Here is a 17204-nt window from a genome sequence, read left to right as displayed (position 1 = left end):
GGACTGGGACCTGAGTTGCATATCCTTAAATTGAGAATCTCATGTCACCCAAGTGCCATATTTGCAAGTGAACCTAAGATGTGCACAGGAGACTGTCTGGCATTGTGATTGAAGTTGAAATTATGAAGACAGTGTAGGGACACATCACTGACCTGGCTGCTTCTGGGCCAACTGCAGCTAATACCAGGTGGACCTTCGTTGCTTGTAGAAAGCATATCAGATATGCCTTTGTGTGAGAGAGTCTCAGACTACCTGTAGTTATCCCTCCTGTGATGCAGCCATTCCCTCTCCAAAGACATGTGGCTCTGTCTACAAACAAGAATACAGAAGGGCCTTGATCTACTACAGAGAAAAATAGCTTTTCTATGGGAAAGTCTAGTCTTCTGACAATCTTTCAGAGACAGTAGGAGTTTCCTATTCCTTCTTGTGAAAAAGACACCTTTCCTAACTTGGGGAAACACATCCATACATCCTTATCTCAGAGCCGTGTGCTTACCAGAAAAGCACCCTATGCACTTGAGTCATTCCTATGGCCATTCCTTGTATGCCTGCTTGAGTTGAGTACCTTTGAGAATGTAGAACTAGCTCACTGTATTCAAAGAATTTTTACTTTAATTCAAATATGTTCTGCCACAAAAAGTGAGAGTACTTGTGTAAAGAGCTAATATTGATCGTCCCTGTCCCATCTACCTTAGCTGCTATGAACTGTTGGAAGATAAACACTGTAGAAGTGTATTGAAATGTCAGTTTTTAATTCAGTAGTACACTGTGAGGGAGGTCAAAATCTCCTCATGTGGGTATTTTAATATGTGCATTGTTTCATTGCTGCACACCATTTTCATATACATAGATACAACATGTACATAGTATCTATGGCAAGTATGGTATGTGCTCTGTCATCCAATATGTGTATGTGAAACAATGAGCCAGCATACCATTTTCTGGGAAATCAGAAGACTTGTGCCCTCTCAGTTAATGTGAGGTAAGAATGTTGTGAATTCAGCCAGTGCACGTGGTAAATATTCATGTTTCTTGGAATGATCCAAGAGGGTAGTGGTTGTGTGCTGACACTACAGCTGAAGAGATACAGGTAGCACAGCTCAGACCGCTTGTAAAGGGGCAGTGAGAGTCATGAGCATCCTTATGAACTAGTAATTGCTTCTTTTTGTGAAGTTGTCATTGTCTCTTTCATCCTTAGTGTACAGAGATGTAGCAGCCTCTGGACCCAGGTAAAGCCAATAAGTAGAGGCATACTCTGCTGAGAAATCATGACAGGCCACCATGAATGGTCACACAAATAGATGGACCCTTTGTTCTTAAATCTGCTGGCAGCTTATTATTCAATCAGATTGAGTGCACATTCTTTTCCTCTATTGATTTCATCCTTCTTGATGTTTCTTGTTTATTGAAATCTGGTAAACCAAGCGTTGTGACATAATGAGAATATGAATAATTTTTTTGCCAGTCCTAGGGCATGGACTCAAGGCCTGAGTGCTGTCCCTGGCTCTTTCTTTTCCCAAGGCTCTAGCACTTAAGTCACAGCCCTACTTCCAATTTTTTCTCTTAATGTGGTGCTGAGGAATCAAATCTAGGACCTCATGCATACTGGGCAAGTATTCTACCATTAAATCATACTGCCAGGTCCTCAAACAAAATATTTTTTTCATCCTATATCAAGAGAACAGGGAGTCTCAATTTACTGAAAGATTATCTCCATCTTTCTGAGAGGGCCTAAATTTTTTGGTCCCAAGTTGATGATGGTGATATGGCTGTGGATGTCTTTTTTTTTTTTTTCAAATTTTTATTATCAAACTGATGTACAGAGAGGTTACAGTTTCATATGTTAGGCATTGGATACATTTCTTGTACTGTTTGTTACCTTGTCCCTCCTTCCCCTTTCATTTCCCCCCCTGAGGTGTTCAGTTCACTTACACAAAGCAGTTTTGCATGTATTGCTTTTGTAGTTGTTTGTCTTTTTATACCCTGTGTCTCTCAATTTTGACATTCCCTTTCAATTTCCTAGTTCTAATACCAGTATACGTGGTTTCCAATATACTCAGATAAGATTACAGAGATAGTGTAGGTACAACCACAGGAAGGTGATACAAGAACATCATCAATAATAGAAGCTACAGATACACATGGGACGTTGAAAGTAGTTACAACTGTGAGATAACAATTGTTTCCATATCATGGAGTTCATTTCACTTAGCATCATCTTATGTGTTTCTAAGGGTATAGCTATTGGGCCTTGTGATGCTCTGCTATGACTTGCCTAAACCTGTACTAATTATTCCCATTGAAGGAGACCATAGAGTCCATGTTTCTTTGGGTCTGGCTCACTTCACTTAGTATAATTTTTTCCAAGTCCTTCCATTTCCTTACAAATGGGGCAATGTCATTCTTCCTGATAGAGGCATAATATTCCATTGTGTATATGTACCACATTTTCCTAATCCATTTGTCTAATGAGGGGCATCTGGGGTGGTCCCATATTCTTGCAATAACAAATTGTGCTGCGATTAACATTGTTGTACTGGTGGCTTTACTGTGCTTTTGTTTGTGTTCCTTTGTATAGATACCCAAAAGTGGGGCTGCTGGGTAATAGGGGAGTTCTATATTTAACCTTCTAAGGAATCTCCATACTGCTTGCCAGAGTGGCTGACCAGTTTACATTCCCACCAACAATGAAGTAGGGTTCCCTTTTGGCCACATCCCCTCCAACAATTGTTATTGTTAGTTTTCTTGATATATGACATTCTTATTTGGGTGAGATGGAATCTCAATGTTGTTTTGATTTGCATTTCTTTTATGGCCAGTGATTTGGAGCATTTTTTCATATGTCTCTTGGCCATTCTCATTTCCCCATCAGAGAAGTCTCTTTTTAAGTCTTTAGCCCACTTGTTTAGAGGGCTATTGGTTCTTTGGGTTTTGTTGAGGAAGTAGGTAATTTTTTTAGTTCGGAATATATTTTAGATATGAGGCCTTTGTGTGTTGAATGGCCAGAAAAGATATTCTCCCAGTCCGTGGGCTTTGTGTTTATCTGGCGAGCTATGTCCTTTCCTGTGCAGAAGCACTTCAGTTTGATGCAGTCCCTTTTGTGCAACCTTCCTTTGATTTGTAGCTTTTCTGGGTCTTTGTTAAGGAAGTTCCATCCTGCGCCAAGGAGCCCAAGCATTTCTCCTACTCCTTCCTTTAGTGTTTTTAGTGTCTTTTTTTGATTTTGAGGTCTTTAATCCATTTGGAATTGATTTTGGTGCAGGGTGATATATAAGGATCTAGTTTTAGTTTGTTGCATGTGTTGAACCAGTTTTGTTAGCACCATTTGTTAAAGAGGCTATCTTTCTTCCAGACTATTGTTTTAGCTCCTTTATCAAAGATTAAGTAGGCGTATTTCTGTGGGTTCATTTCTGTGTCTTCAATTCTGTTCCACTGGGCTTCAGGCCTGTTTTTGTGCCAATACCAAGCTGTTTTTATTACAATAGCTTTATTATAAAGCTTGAAGTTGGGTATTGTAATCCCCCCAGCACTCTTCGTTCTGCTTAGGATTGTTTTTGCTATTCTCGGTCTTTTATTGTTCCATATGAATTTCTGGATTGCTTCCTCTATTTCATTAAAAAATAGTATTGGGGTATTAATGGGTATTGCATTGAATTTGTAGATAGCCTTTGGCAATATTGCCATTTTGATTATATTAATCCTCCCAATCCAGGAGCATGGGAGGTTTTTCCATTTCCTTAGTTCTGACTTAATTTCGTTTTTAAAGCTTTTAAAGTTCTCCTCAAAGAGGTCTTTCACTTCTTTGGTTAAGGTTAATCCTAGGTATTTTATGTTTTGGGGGGCTATTGCAAAAGGAGTTGCTTTCCTGATTTCAGCCTCGGTCTTTGGGTCGTCAGCATAAAGAAAGGCCGTTGATTTTTGATGGTTTATATTATATCCTACAACTTCAATTTTTTTGAAGAGTTTGAGAAATATTGGTGTGAGTTCTGTTTTGAAGGCCTTGTAAAATTCTGCAGTGAATCCGTCTTGACCTGGGCTTTTCTTGGATGGGAGAGCTGTTATTGCCGTTTCTATTTCAATACTGGATATGGGTCTGTTTATAAGGTTTAAATCTTCATGTTTAAGGTTGGGCATATGAATTTTTTCTAGGAAATCCTCCATTTCTTCCAAGTTCTCGAATTTGTTGGCATAAAGGTTTGCAAAATAGTCCCTTATTATTTTCTGAATTTTGGTTATTACTTTGGTGATGTTACCTGTTTCATCTCTTATCTTGTTTATTTGCGTGTGCTGCCTTCGTTTTTTGGTCAGGTTTGCCAGGGGTCTATCTTGTTGATTTTTTCAAAGAACCAACTCTTTGTTTTGTTGATTCTTTTGATGGTTTTTTCGTCTCTAATTGATTTAATTCTGATTTTATTTTAATTATTTGCTTCCGTCTATTGACTTGGGGTTTGGCTTGCTGTTCTCTCTCAAGAAAATTAAGGTGCTTCCTTAAATTATTGCGTTGCTGTTTCTCCAGTTTTTTTATGTATGTACTCAGAGATAAAAATTTTCCTCTAAGTACTGTCTTTCCTGTGTCCCAAAGGAGCTGGTACTTTGTGTCCTCAACTTGGTAGAATTACATAAACATTTGAATTTCCATTTTAATGTCTGCAATGACCCACTGATGGTTCAGTAGTGTGTTGTTTAGTCTCCATGAATTGTAGGATTTTCTGAGGTGGTAGTTTGAGTTGAGCTCTAATTTTATTCCATTGTGGTCTGAGATAATGCAGGGAATGGTTTTGATACTTCTGAATTTGTACAGATTTTCTTTGTGCCCTAAGATGTGATCTATTTTGGAGAATGTTCCATGTGCTGCGGAGAAGAATGTGTATTCTGTTGTTGCTGGGTAGAATATTCTGTAGATGTTTGTTAAGTCTATTTGGTCTATGCAATTATTAATTTCTGTGGTTTTTTGTTCAGTTTTTGGCGTATTGATCTGTCCAGAGTTGATAGTGGAGTGTTAAGGTCCCCAACTATCAATGTGTTTGGGTCTATGAGTGTTTTTAGAGTCACTAGTGTTTGTTAGATGAAGTTGGGTACTCCTGCATTTGGTGTGTAGATATTTAGAATGGTTATATCTTCCTGTATGAGAAATCCATTTACTAGTATGTAGTAACCTTCTTTGACTCTTCTTACATTTTTTAATTTGAAATCAATTTTGTCTTATACTAGGATTGCAACTCCAGCCTGCTTATGGGGGCCATTTGCTTGATAGATTTGATTCCAGGCTTTCACTATTAGAAGATGTTTACTTTTGCTGGATAGATGTGTCTCTTGGAGGCAGCAGAAAGATGGATCTTGATTTTTGATCCAACTTATGAGCCTATGTCATTTGATTGGTGAATTAAGTCCATTAATGTTGAGAGTTAGGATTGAGACATGATCGTTTGTTCCTTTCATTATCACTATCTTGTTTAAAGCTGTGTCTTCCCATTTCTTGATCTGATGTTTACTATTTAGGGTTCATTTCTCTGTCTGTATTGGGATCTTGATTATTTTTTCTGTACAGTACATCTTTAAGGATTTTCTGTGAAGCTGGATTGGTGGAGATATATTGTTTCAGTTTTTCCTTACTGTGGAAGACTTTAATTTGCCCTTCGGCTATGAATGAGAGTTTGGCTGGGTACAGAATTCTTGGTTGGTAGTTATTTTTATTTAGTGTTTGGTATACTTCATTCCAGGCTCTCCTTGCTTTCATGGTCTCTGCTGAGAAGTCTGGGGTAATTCTGATTGCTTTTCCTTTATATGTGATTGTTTTCTTTTCCCTAACAGCTTTAAGGATTCTTTCCTTGTACTCTACTGATGCTGTTTTGATGACAATGTGTCGGTGAGATGTCCTATTCTGGTCTGGTCGGTTTGGGATTCTAAATGCTTCTTGTATCTGTATAGGCCTTTCCTTCTGGATATTTGGGAAGTCCTCAGCTAATATTCTTTTAAATAGATTGCCTATCCCATTAACCTCTTTCTCCAGGTTTTCCTCAATACCTATTATCCTTAAATTGGGCTTTCTGATCGTGTCTTGAAGCTCCTGTAGTGATCTGTTTTGTTGATTGGACTCTTATTTGTATTGATTTTTGATCTTTCTCCATAGAATCTAAGAAATCTTCAGCTCCTGAGATTCGATCCTCTGCTTCAGTTAGTTGGGACTGTAGGCTATCTACTTGATTTCGAATCTCTTTTCCTTCTGACTGGCCTTTCCTGTTGATTTCCATGTCATTTCTTAGGTCTTGTTTGGACTTCTTTACTTCATTAACTTCATTACTTTGGTTTTGAGTGTTGTCTCTCAAATCTTTAAGCTGGTTAGGTATCTTTTCTTTTGACTCTTGAAGTTCATTTATCTTTCTATTTGTGGATGCCATGAAATTCTCCATTAATTTTTGCTTTGCCTCCTCACGCTCTAGAATAATTGACTGAAGAGATTCAAACTTTTCATTTATCATGTTTATCAGTAGACTTTGTAGAGCATTTTGGGGGTTCTCTTCTATGTCTTTGATTGACTGCTCTGCTTCCTGCTTGTTTTGAGTGGGGAATAAGACTTCATTGTTTGCCATCTTTCTTGTGTTCCTTCTGCCCATTTGGATTGGGAATGCCAGTCTACCAGCACCTGTGAGCACCGGTTAAGACCCAAAGCTGCCCTAACCCAGCAGTGTTGTGTAAATCTTACAAGTCCACAATTATATATAGATACCTTGTATACCTGTCTATAAAATGAGATTTGGTGTTCCTAAAGAATACAACTTCAATATAACAACCAATCCTGTGCCCTGTATTCAGTAGTTACTTATTTACTGTTACAACCCTATAAGCAATTCTTGCTTTTGTATTAAGTTCTTTGAGGAATGGCTTTCTGTATGAACCCCTTTGATTCACTCAGATTAAGCTGGGATACCCTCTATCCAATAACCAGGAGTCAATGGAACCTGGAGCTCCAGGCAGTAAGTCAGGAGGGTAAGTTGGAGGTAGTAAAGAGGATAGAGTAAAATGTATTGGGCAGAGGTGGTGATTTTATTTTAGTTTCAGTGACGTGGAAATGTGGAGAAGAGTAGAATCAGTAGAATGAACAACGTTAAAATGATAGACAATGGAGAGTTAGCAGAAAAGAGTGGAGGTGTTATTCATAGGAAAGTAATTTTTAAAGAAAGAGAACGCAAATAGGGAAATAAAGTAAAAATACTGGAAGACAGATGCACAAAACAGAAAATTATTTAAAAAAGAAAAAATAAATAAAAAGGAAAAAAAACAAAATGAACAACCCAAACAAACAGAAAAGAAATAATCTTGAAAAAACAAACCGGTAAAAATGGAAAACAAATAAACAAACAAAGAAAAACCAACGACGTTACAGAAGTGAAAAAATTAAAAAAAATTTTTTTTAAAGTTTAAAAAATGTTTGAAAAGAAATGTAAAATGGAGTTCTCATTGTTTGGGTGGTCTTTCCTCAGTCTGTGTTTTCTTTGCGATGGTCTTCAGTCTATTTTCCTGATTGGCTGCTTTGACTTGATTTCAGTTTGCAGGGGGTGGATCTGTTCTGACCCTTCTCCCCTGTTGGTGCAATCCTGGGTCTCTGTGGTTCGCACAGCTTGCAGGTAGGCCTTGGACGTCCACTGTAGATGGGGATGTGAGCAGTCTCGGGAACTGTTGCTCCTCTGTCTGCTGTAGGGCCGCTACTTTTGATGCCTGGCTTTCAATAGGCTGTGGACTCAGCAGGGTGGGGCACCTCTGGCCTGTTTTACCTGGCTGAGAGTTGCTTGCCTGGGGGAGGCTCTTCCCTCCTGGGCGGGGCTGCCTGGCGGACGTGGCTGTGGAATGCAGCTCAGTTTCAGGATGGGAATTGGGCTTCCTCTGTGATGGGACCGTTTAACTGACTCAGGAACTGTTTGTTCCCCTGTCTGGTGTTTATGTGCTGCCAGTAGCTGCTGGCCGCTTTCGCTTTAAATTTAGAAATTCTGGTGGGCAGGGCGAGGCACCTCTGGCTAAGCTGAGGCCCAGAACTCGCCTCCCGCCAGGGCAGGGGGCATTCTCCTGGGCGGAGCTGGCTCTCACTGGTCGGTCCCTCTTGCCCTTTTCAAAGATGGCTCCTTTGACCTCACCTTCCCCAGGCCCGCTTTAGTTCCAAACCGGTCTGACCCTATGCCATTGGCAAAGATGGCGCTTTGCTCTGGCAGTGGGGGAAGGTCTGCCTTCCAGAAGCTGCTCTGTGGGCACGAGTGAGAATATCTTTCGTGGGGTACTCACGCTTTCTCTGCGATTTCTGGTCGTTTGTGGTCAGCCGCCATCTGGAGGATTTCTCCCTGGTCTACGCTGTGTGCTTTAGCCGCATGGTGTGCAGATTGCTGTGCCAGGCGCTGTGCGGGCTTTGGCACTGGCGTGGTGGCAGGATGCCACCCAGAGCTCAAATCTGTGTTTTCAGATGAGCAAAGTGGATTTTTCCTTCCTGGCCAGAATCCCTGTAATCTTAGAACTTACTCTGGCTGTCTTTCTAGGAGTAAATTTTCTATGGGGTGAGAAAACTGCGATGTCGGAGGGAGCTCAGCTAGGGCTATGCTGCTCCTCCGCCATCTTCCCGGAAGTCTCGTATAAATGTTTTTTTTGAGTAAGTGTAGGCCAGGTTGTTCTTGATCTTGGAATCCTCCTGCATGGTGGAATTACAGGTGTGCATCACCACATCCATTTAGTTTCCTTTCTTCTAAAGGGAAAATAATGACACATATCCTACAGAGCTGTTCAGGGTATAAAGTTAAAATGCTCACATCAAGCATTTACAGAAGTGGCCAGAACATGGTATCTGTCCAGAAATGTAAGATGATAGTGCTGCAGTGCCTGCAGTCCAGGAAGTAGTCGGTAGTTGTATGAGGGGGTCTGTGACTCATGATGAAGTTTCAGGATTAATTTTCAAGCAGTGGAGGAGTCTTCTACTGAGTATAAATATCTTCACTTGTGTTTCTTGTAAATGCCAGATATTCAGTTAACTGTAATCACTTTTCCCTGGTTCTTTTCTTCCTCTTCTTCATGTCTCCCTATAAACCATATTTGTAAAGATATTACAATAGACATTTCAAAGGCTCTATGCTTTGAGAACTAGAATTATATTTCCCATTGTTTCAGCCATTCTGCAGTCCTTTGATTCCTTTTGTAGGTGAGAAAAGTATTTGAAATAATCATCAACTTATTTTTTAAAATTTATTTTCTCTATTTGAAATTTCATACTCTTTTTCCTGTTTGTTTTTTAAATACAGTAGGGTCAATACTTTTGTGGGTGGCTAAGTATAAAAATGGAACTACTAGGTTTCTTCTCTATTCACATGCCATTTTATGTCTAATGTTACTTTGTGTCTTTTACATACTTTCTTCAGGTTCTCAGATACTTTAAGAATTCTTACATGTGATACGTCCCAGAACAAAGAAAAGAGAAGTGGATATTTTAATAGTACCAGCACTTCAGGTAATTTTAAGAAAAAAATTTCCTAGTAAACTTTAAGAATATAAAATCTGTTTTGCATTTAAACTCTAAATTTCAAATACCCCGATATGATGATCATTTAAAACTGCTTCTAGGTTTCTACCCAAAATGGGAACTGTAAGAAAAAAAGATGTTTATTAAATTATTCATTAATTTTCATTTTATGATTTTTAAAACTTAGAAAAGTAGGGGCTGGGGATATAGCCTAGTGGCAAGAGTGCCTGCCTCCGATACACGAGGCCCTAGGTTCGATTCCCCAGCACCACATATGCAGAAAACGGCCAGAAGCGGCGCTGTGGCTCAAGTGGCAGAGTGCTAGCCTTGAGCGGGAAGAAGCCAGGGACAGTGATCAGGCCCTGAGTCCAAGGCCCAGGACTGGCCAAAAAAAAACTTACAAAAGTAGATGCAGCAGTTACTCTCTAGACACTATGTTGAAATGAATTTTAAAAGTTGTGCAGAGTGAGGAAGCATGGGTGACACTGTCCAAAAAAATGTACTCATTACCTGATATATAACTGTAACCCCTCTGTACATCATCTTTATGATAACAATTATAAAGACAAAAGTAATTCACAGTGTTTATATATAATTGTATCTAAAACTGCACATTCTTTCACCTTTCTTTCTAGTCACAAACATAACCACTCCAGTAGCTTCCTATGTCATCCATTGACCTTTTCCTGAATTCTAATGTACAAAGAACTCATTGGTTGCAGATCATGGAAGGCTTCATTGTAATTTACTCATTACTATAGACAAAAACTAAGATTTCTTACATAATTTTCCAGTAAACATTTTTATTCATTTGGTATGTCACTGTGATACTGAAAAATTGAACGCAAACCAATATATACAACACAAAATTAGTTTTGTACTGTGAAAATATTCTGGAGCCAGAATTATTAATTTAGATTTGTAAAGCCTGTAAAATGTGGATGACATCCATATGGTATTAAGACAAAACTAGGATTTAAAATTATATGGGTCTGGGGATATAACTCAGTGGTTCAGTACTTGCCCAGCCTGTATGAGACCAGCAGATATATCTGTAGCCCAGCCAGCAACACATAGGGATCACAGACTTACTAAAATGGGACTAGCATTTTATTTTTTAATATTATTATCTTTAAGAGGTCATACAAAGGGATTCAATTTAACATGTCAGTTTATGTCTTCCCTTCCACTATCTCATCTACCAACTCCACCCATCCTCTCAAGGTACCTGGTTCCATTTTCTTACATTTGCATTGAATATATGACTATATTCACTCACCATTCTTTTCTCCATTCGTCTTGGCTGACATATCCTTACATAATTTTTTCTGGTTGCTTAAGATTATTTCTAGAAAATGCTTTGGAATATTAAGATTTCCACATTCTCAGAATTTCACCAGTATGTATATGTCTGTTTGTGTGGCTTTTTATAAGAGAGACAGACTTATAAGAAAAGCAAATTTAACTGTCTAAAAAAGTTAAATAATATTATAAATGGATTATTGTAGATTATACAGTAGATTCTTACAAAATAAAATGAAAATGTGAATGCCCTCTAGCTAATGACCACAAGGGACACAGCAATAATGGGTAAACTGAGTGGATTAGGTTTGGTGTTAGAAAGGACTAAGAGGCTTTGAGCCTGAATTAGGTTAAAGAGGAATATACAGGAAGTATAGGTTTGTTCTGAAACTCTGTAGTTGATGATCTTAGTGAATCTTATGTGGGAGGAAGGTAGACTAGAGGGACACTAACACCATAATTAGTAAAGCAGGAACAGTCATGTTAGCCAGGATGGGAAGTGGTGACTGACTATTTTCTGTGGTTTGGAAAATGTTCTGTTTTGTCTGTGTTCAGACAAGATCACAGAGAGGTCTTTTTTGTTTTTATCTTGACTCCTCAAGACGAATAGTGACATGATCTGCTGTTAATGTTCTGGGAAGGGAATTTATTTTCAACAAGAGAATCCCAAGGCTGAGGTTGAAAGCCAGAGCAACTTGAGACAAGAGCCAGGGTTCAGCTAGAATCAGCTGTTTTCCCTGATAGGGGGATGAAGAGTTGCTCGAAGGCTTTTCATCTGATTTTTAAACATCTGATTGAGGACTGAATTTTACCTGCTTGCTTGTAAGTTATCAAGAACCTAAAACTGACGGAAAAGCAAGTTGCAAGGGAAAAAAAAAAAAGAAATGGAAAAGCTGAATGGCTTAAGAAACTCCCAACTATACTAAATAACAAATTAATAAAAATTTAACTTCTTAGCTTTTACATGTTTTTATTTATAAACAATTCTCTGTGTCGTAGTGGAAACACTTGAAGGTTTTCATTGTTCACCTTACCCTGAAGTTGATCGGTTTGTTCTCTCTTTCGTGAATAGAAGTGTTGTTAAAGGAGGTAAAGCTAATCTATTCTTTATTTACTGTTAACAGTAGAGTAATAGTCCATTTAGAAACATTCTTTGATTTTAGGAATTCGGTGTTGGAACTACTTTTTCCCTGAAGAATTACTGGTTTATGATATTTGCAAGTATCGCTGGTGTGAAAACATTGGGAGAGCCCACAGGAGTAATAATATCATGTAGGTACAATGGAGTACTATCATGTTTATTAATGAGTTGTATGTATTTAGCTAATATTATATTTTAAATATTTGTAACTTTGTGTGTGTTACTACTGAGGCTTGAACTCAGGGCCTGGGTGCTGTCCTTGAATTTCTTTTGCTCAAGGCTAGTACTCTACCACTTTTACCACAGCTTCACTTCTGGATTTTTGCTGGTTAATTGGAAATATAGAGTCTCACTGACTTTGATGCCTGGACTGGCTTTAAACCATGATCCTCAGATCTCAGCCTCCTAAGTAGCTAGGATTACAGGTCAGAAAGGGATGCAATATTTATAACTTTTAAATAAAGTTGAGAATACAAAATTTCCTTTGTTTTTCTAACAAGTTGAATTCAATCTATGTGTATTTTCCTTGGCTGATTTATAATATGGGATTTGATATTGTTCTTACATTGCTCCTAGCACATAGAAGCTGTTTACCCTACATAAAGATAGCAATAAGCAGGAAAGGAATGCCCCTCCTTTTCTCTGCAGAGAATTAAAAGTGAGTAGATTTGGGTAGGAAAGAAACTACTAAGTTTTCTTTTCTTCTTCTTTTTTTTTTTTTTGCCAGTCCTGGGGCTTGGACTCAGGGCCTGAGCACTGCCCCTGGCTTCTTTTTGCTCATGGCTAGCACTCTGCCACTTGAGCCACAGCACCACTTCTGGCCATTTTCTGTATATGTGATGCTGGGGAATTGAACCCAGGGCCTCATGTATATGAGGCAAGCACTCTTGCCACTAGGCCATATCCCCAGCCCCAGAAACTCCTCAGTTAACATCATGTAGGAGGGCATGGTGATGCTTGCATAGTATTGCTGTGAACCATTGTCTGTTGGATGCTTCTTTATATGCCAGGCCTTGTTTTAGAATTCCCCTTAAAGTACAAATAAAAAAAGAGAAAGAATTTTATAAGGATAAAATAGAAATCTGAGCCTCTGGAGTACCTCGGATTACAGGTATGAACCACTGTACCAGGCTTGCAATATAAGCTTTTAAAACTACAAACTTCCCTCTCAAGAATGCATTTAAGGGTTTAGCATAGTGGCTCACACCCGTAATAGCAAGTACTTCGGTGATAGAGACAGGAAGAATGAGGTTCCAGGCCAGTCTCACAAAGCTCCTCACACCTGTACTCAATCCCAGCAGCTCCGAAGATCCAGTAAAGAGGATTGTTGCTATAAGCCTGGGCCAGGGAAATACAAGATCCTATCAGAAAAACAAAATGAAAGGGCTGGAGGGATGTCTGAAGTGGTAGAGGGTTTACCCAGCTAGCACAAAGCCCTAAATTCAAAATCCCAGTACTGAAAAAAACAAACAAAACCCAAAAGGTCACTTTGGCTGTATTTCACAGAACTTAGTATGTAGTTATTTTCGTTTTTATTCAGGTCCACATTCCATTACTTTTAAATGGGGCATTGGTTATTTAGAAATGGTATTAACTTCTAAACGATGGGTTTCTTTACATTTATTTTCAAAATCTGTCCTGTGGTCAGAGAATGTGTTTGCCTAGATGCAGATACTTTTAAATTTGGTAAGATTCACATAGCCTGCATGGAGTCAATTTTAGTGGCTTCTGATCTCAAAACGCTGCTTCATGTGTGCAAGTTGGTCCAATCTGCTAGTTGGTTTAGTATTATTCCTGTTTTCTGCATCATTACTGAACTTTTCTGGTGGACCCTTCATCTATAAATTATCAAGCATACTTTTTAAAAGCCTTGATTCAGGTGGAAGACTGTGTTTGTGGGTGAATTTGCTGTTCTTACAATACTGGAAGTTTTTCCTCCCCTTTTCAGATTGTGTTTGGTGGATGTGGTGAGAACTGCTGTATCTCCTGTGGGGATCATCTTCATTTTATCTACGTTGTTTCATTTGTTGTTGGTTTTTTTTTTGGCCAGTCCTGGGGCTTGAACTCATGGCCTGAGCACTGTCCTTAGCTTCTTTTTGCCCAAGGCCAGCATTCTACCACTTGAGCCACAGCACCACTTCTGGCTTTTCCTATATATGTGGTGCTGAACAATTGAACCCAGGGCTTCACGTATATGAAGTGAGCACTAGGCCATATTCCTAGCCTTTCATCCACGTTGTGACATTTTTTTAGCAACCAGCTTATTTTGGTTGCTGTGTATCTACTGTGATCTTTTTACTCTTGGGTTTTCCTCCATCTTTAAGTCCTGGGCACATTCCTTATAGACATGGACATGCCTTATCAGGCATGGAAATTACTAACACTTTTGTCTTTCTGTCTCCAAATTCATTTCTGGCACAGTAGCATACATGAGCCATGAGCAAGATCCAGCTGTGTCTAGTTTAAATAATATCTGGCTATGAAGTTCAGGCTGGTATCTGATTAATGATGCACTTGCCTCAGCCTCTCCAATGCTGAGACTTCAGGCTTGCACTACCACACTTGACCAGCTATCATCTGAACAGAGCAGTGACTGTTTTTACTTACAGGAGTGATGCTCCTGTTCAGCTCATGTCTGACAATGTGCAGCTTGTTCTTTTTCACTGCTGCATGAGAAATTGCATCATCAATGGAACTGGTCCCAAAATTTGGGACATTTCTCCCTTTTTGCTTTACAAAGTAAAGTAAAACACCCATCTTTATCTTTCTGAACAACTATTTCTGAGGGATGCATGTTTAAAAGTAGAACTGTGTCAAAGGGAACATGGAACTTAAGTTCTGGCAGGTATTACTCAACAGTTAACTTTTCTCTTAAAGAGTTTTATGCATGTCATATTGGAAATATATATATTTGCCAGTCCTGGGGCTTGGACTCAGGGCCTAAGTACTGTCCCTGGCTTCACTTGAGCCACAGCGCCACTTCCAGCTTTTTCTACATAGGTGGTGCTGAGGAATGGAACCCAGGGCTTCATTTATATGAGGAGAATACTTTACCACTAGGGCATATTCTCAGCCCTTAAAGTGTTTTGTTTACTCAACTTATTAACATTCTTTGCAAGAAAAAGAAAAGCAACAGAAAATACATAAGAAAATTGAAAAAATCTTGCTCTCTCATAATTTGGCCAAAATATTAAATTTTTAGCATATATCCTCCATAATTTATATGCATGTTTATGTACTGTTAAAGTCATAATGCATATGCTATTTGCTTGATATTTTCCCCTAAAGTATGACAAAAACTTTAGCAGTACCTATTAACTGAATTTCTTTCTGTAGAAATGATGGGAAATGACCTTTTCATCTCTACTAAACAAAAAGTCAAGTGACATTTCACTTGTTTTACTTTGCATTTCTTTATTTATGAACACTCTATGGGTTTACCACCTATATTGCTATTACGACCTATCTGTGTCTATTTTTGTATGATTTTACTAACATTTTGTAAGAGTTTAATAATGTTCTATGTTATCCTATTTTCAGACTTAATTTTATACCATCCCATCAGTTTTTTGAGTTTTTATTTAACATGTTATACTTAGAATAAGCTACCAGCTACAAGATGACCAAATTTAAGTTTATATTCTAGAAAACTCAATCTGTTATCTATTCAGTCTGATTTTTAAAATTTCTCCTGTAATTGGTAGCCAGATTCTTATTAAACGTCTAGGTTGAAAAATGCTTAGAAGTAACAGAACTGCTCAGCACTTGTCAATCATACCTGTAATCATACCTACTTAGGAAATCAAGATTGGGAAGATTGTGGTTTGAGGCGAGCCTGGACAGAAAAGTTTGTAAGACTATCTCAGTGGAGAGCTGGATAGGGTGGTGCACCTGTTATTATAGCTACTTTGTAAGTTAGAGAATTAAACCTATGGTCAAGCTAGCAAATGTCTTAGCTGGACTATCTCCTTTTCAAAACCTCAATCTATGTTTGCTCTAGCCCATGTAGTGATGCCTTCCTGGTACCACACCTCTTTTCCACCTTTCTGGGGCCTCTTCACTGTGTAATACCCATACTGTACATCCTTAAGCGGGGTCTAGACTGGAGAGAGATTACCCAGGGAAGTTCATGTACCTAGCATCCACAGGCCTCTGGGGTTTCATTTCTAGTACTATAAAAGTGAATGAATGAGTGAAATGGAAAAGAGAGTTGATTTTACCCACCCCCCAATAAAAATAATTATTTTCCTGCCAAATAGAAGTTTCAAATGTGGAATTTCATGCTGCCTGCTTGGCAGACAGTATTCATCCAGAATATTCATTTCAGTGTAAACTGTTTTGGTGTGTATGGTAAACTCACTGACTACCCTTTATCTTCCTCTCCTGCTGGCTCCCTCCCCCTTCTTCACTGAAATAAAGGAAGAAGAGGTGATAGAAGATGGTGTGAGTCCTCTTGAAGCGCCACCCTACAAGCCATCACCAGGTGCATCTTTGGGTGCTGACTGGGGCAGTGGCAGCGATGATGTTTGCTTGTTACAAGCAGCTGAGGATGCTGAAATGAATGACACTGCAGAGAATGGTCTTCTCTGTCACAATGGTATAGGGGACGAAATTCCTGATGAACTCATTATGGAAGTGTTACAAGACTAGCACACTACACATACTACTCCCATAATCAGACTGCCATTTACCTGAAATATGTGCTTTCTAACAACACGATCAATTAGGGCTGGGCTTTGAGCTCAGTGGTACAGAACTTGCTGAACATTTACAAGGCCCTGGGTTCAGTCCCTAGAACTAAAAAAAAATTGCATTAGCTCATTAGTAAATCTGATGATATCAATAAAACCTTATTACTTTGTTTTTCAGTGTTTCTTACTTAAACTAGTTTCCATTAAAATTAGCTTCAGTGTACTTAAATTCTGCAGAAATCTCCTATTTAACTAACATTAGTCTACATTTACATAGTGTTATTTTACAGGTTTGTATGTTAAAACTCATGTGGGGATAGTTAAAATTAGGTGTCAGCTGGGCACCCATGGCACCTGTAATCCTAGCTACTTAGGAAGCACACACACACACACACACACACACACACACACACACACACACACACACGGTGGAAGTAGAGCTGTGGCTCAAGAGGTAGAGCATTAGCCTTGAGTGAAGGAAACTCAGGAACAGTACACAAACCTTGAGTTCAAGCCCCATGAGGGTACCAAGTAAGAACAAAAAATAAAGATTTGATATTAACAATATTAAAGTTTA

Source organism: Perognathus longimembris, chromosome 24 (assembly GCF_023159225.1).
Source record: "Perognathus longimembris pacificus isolate PPM17 chromosome 24, ASM2315922v1, whole genome shotgun sequence".
In the NCBI taxonomy this organism is placed as follows: Eukaryota; Metazoa; Chordata; class Mammalia; order Rodentia; family Heteromyidae; genus Perognathus; species Perognathus longimembris.
Note: the sequence above shows the minus strand (reverse complement) of the source record.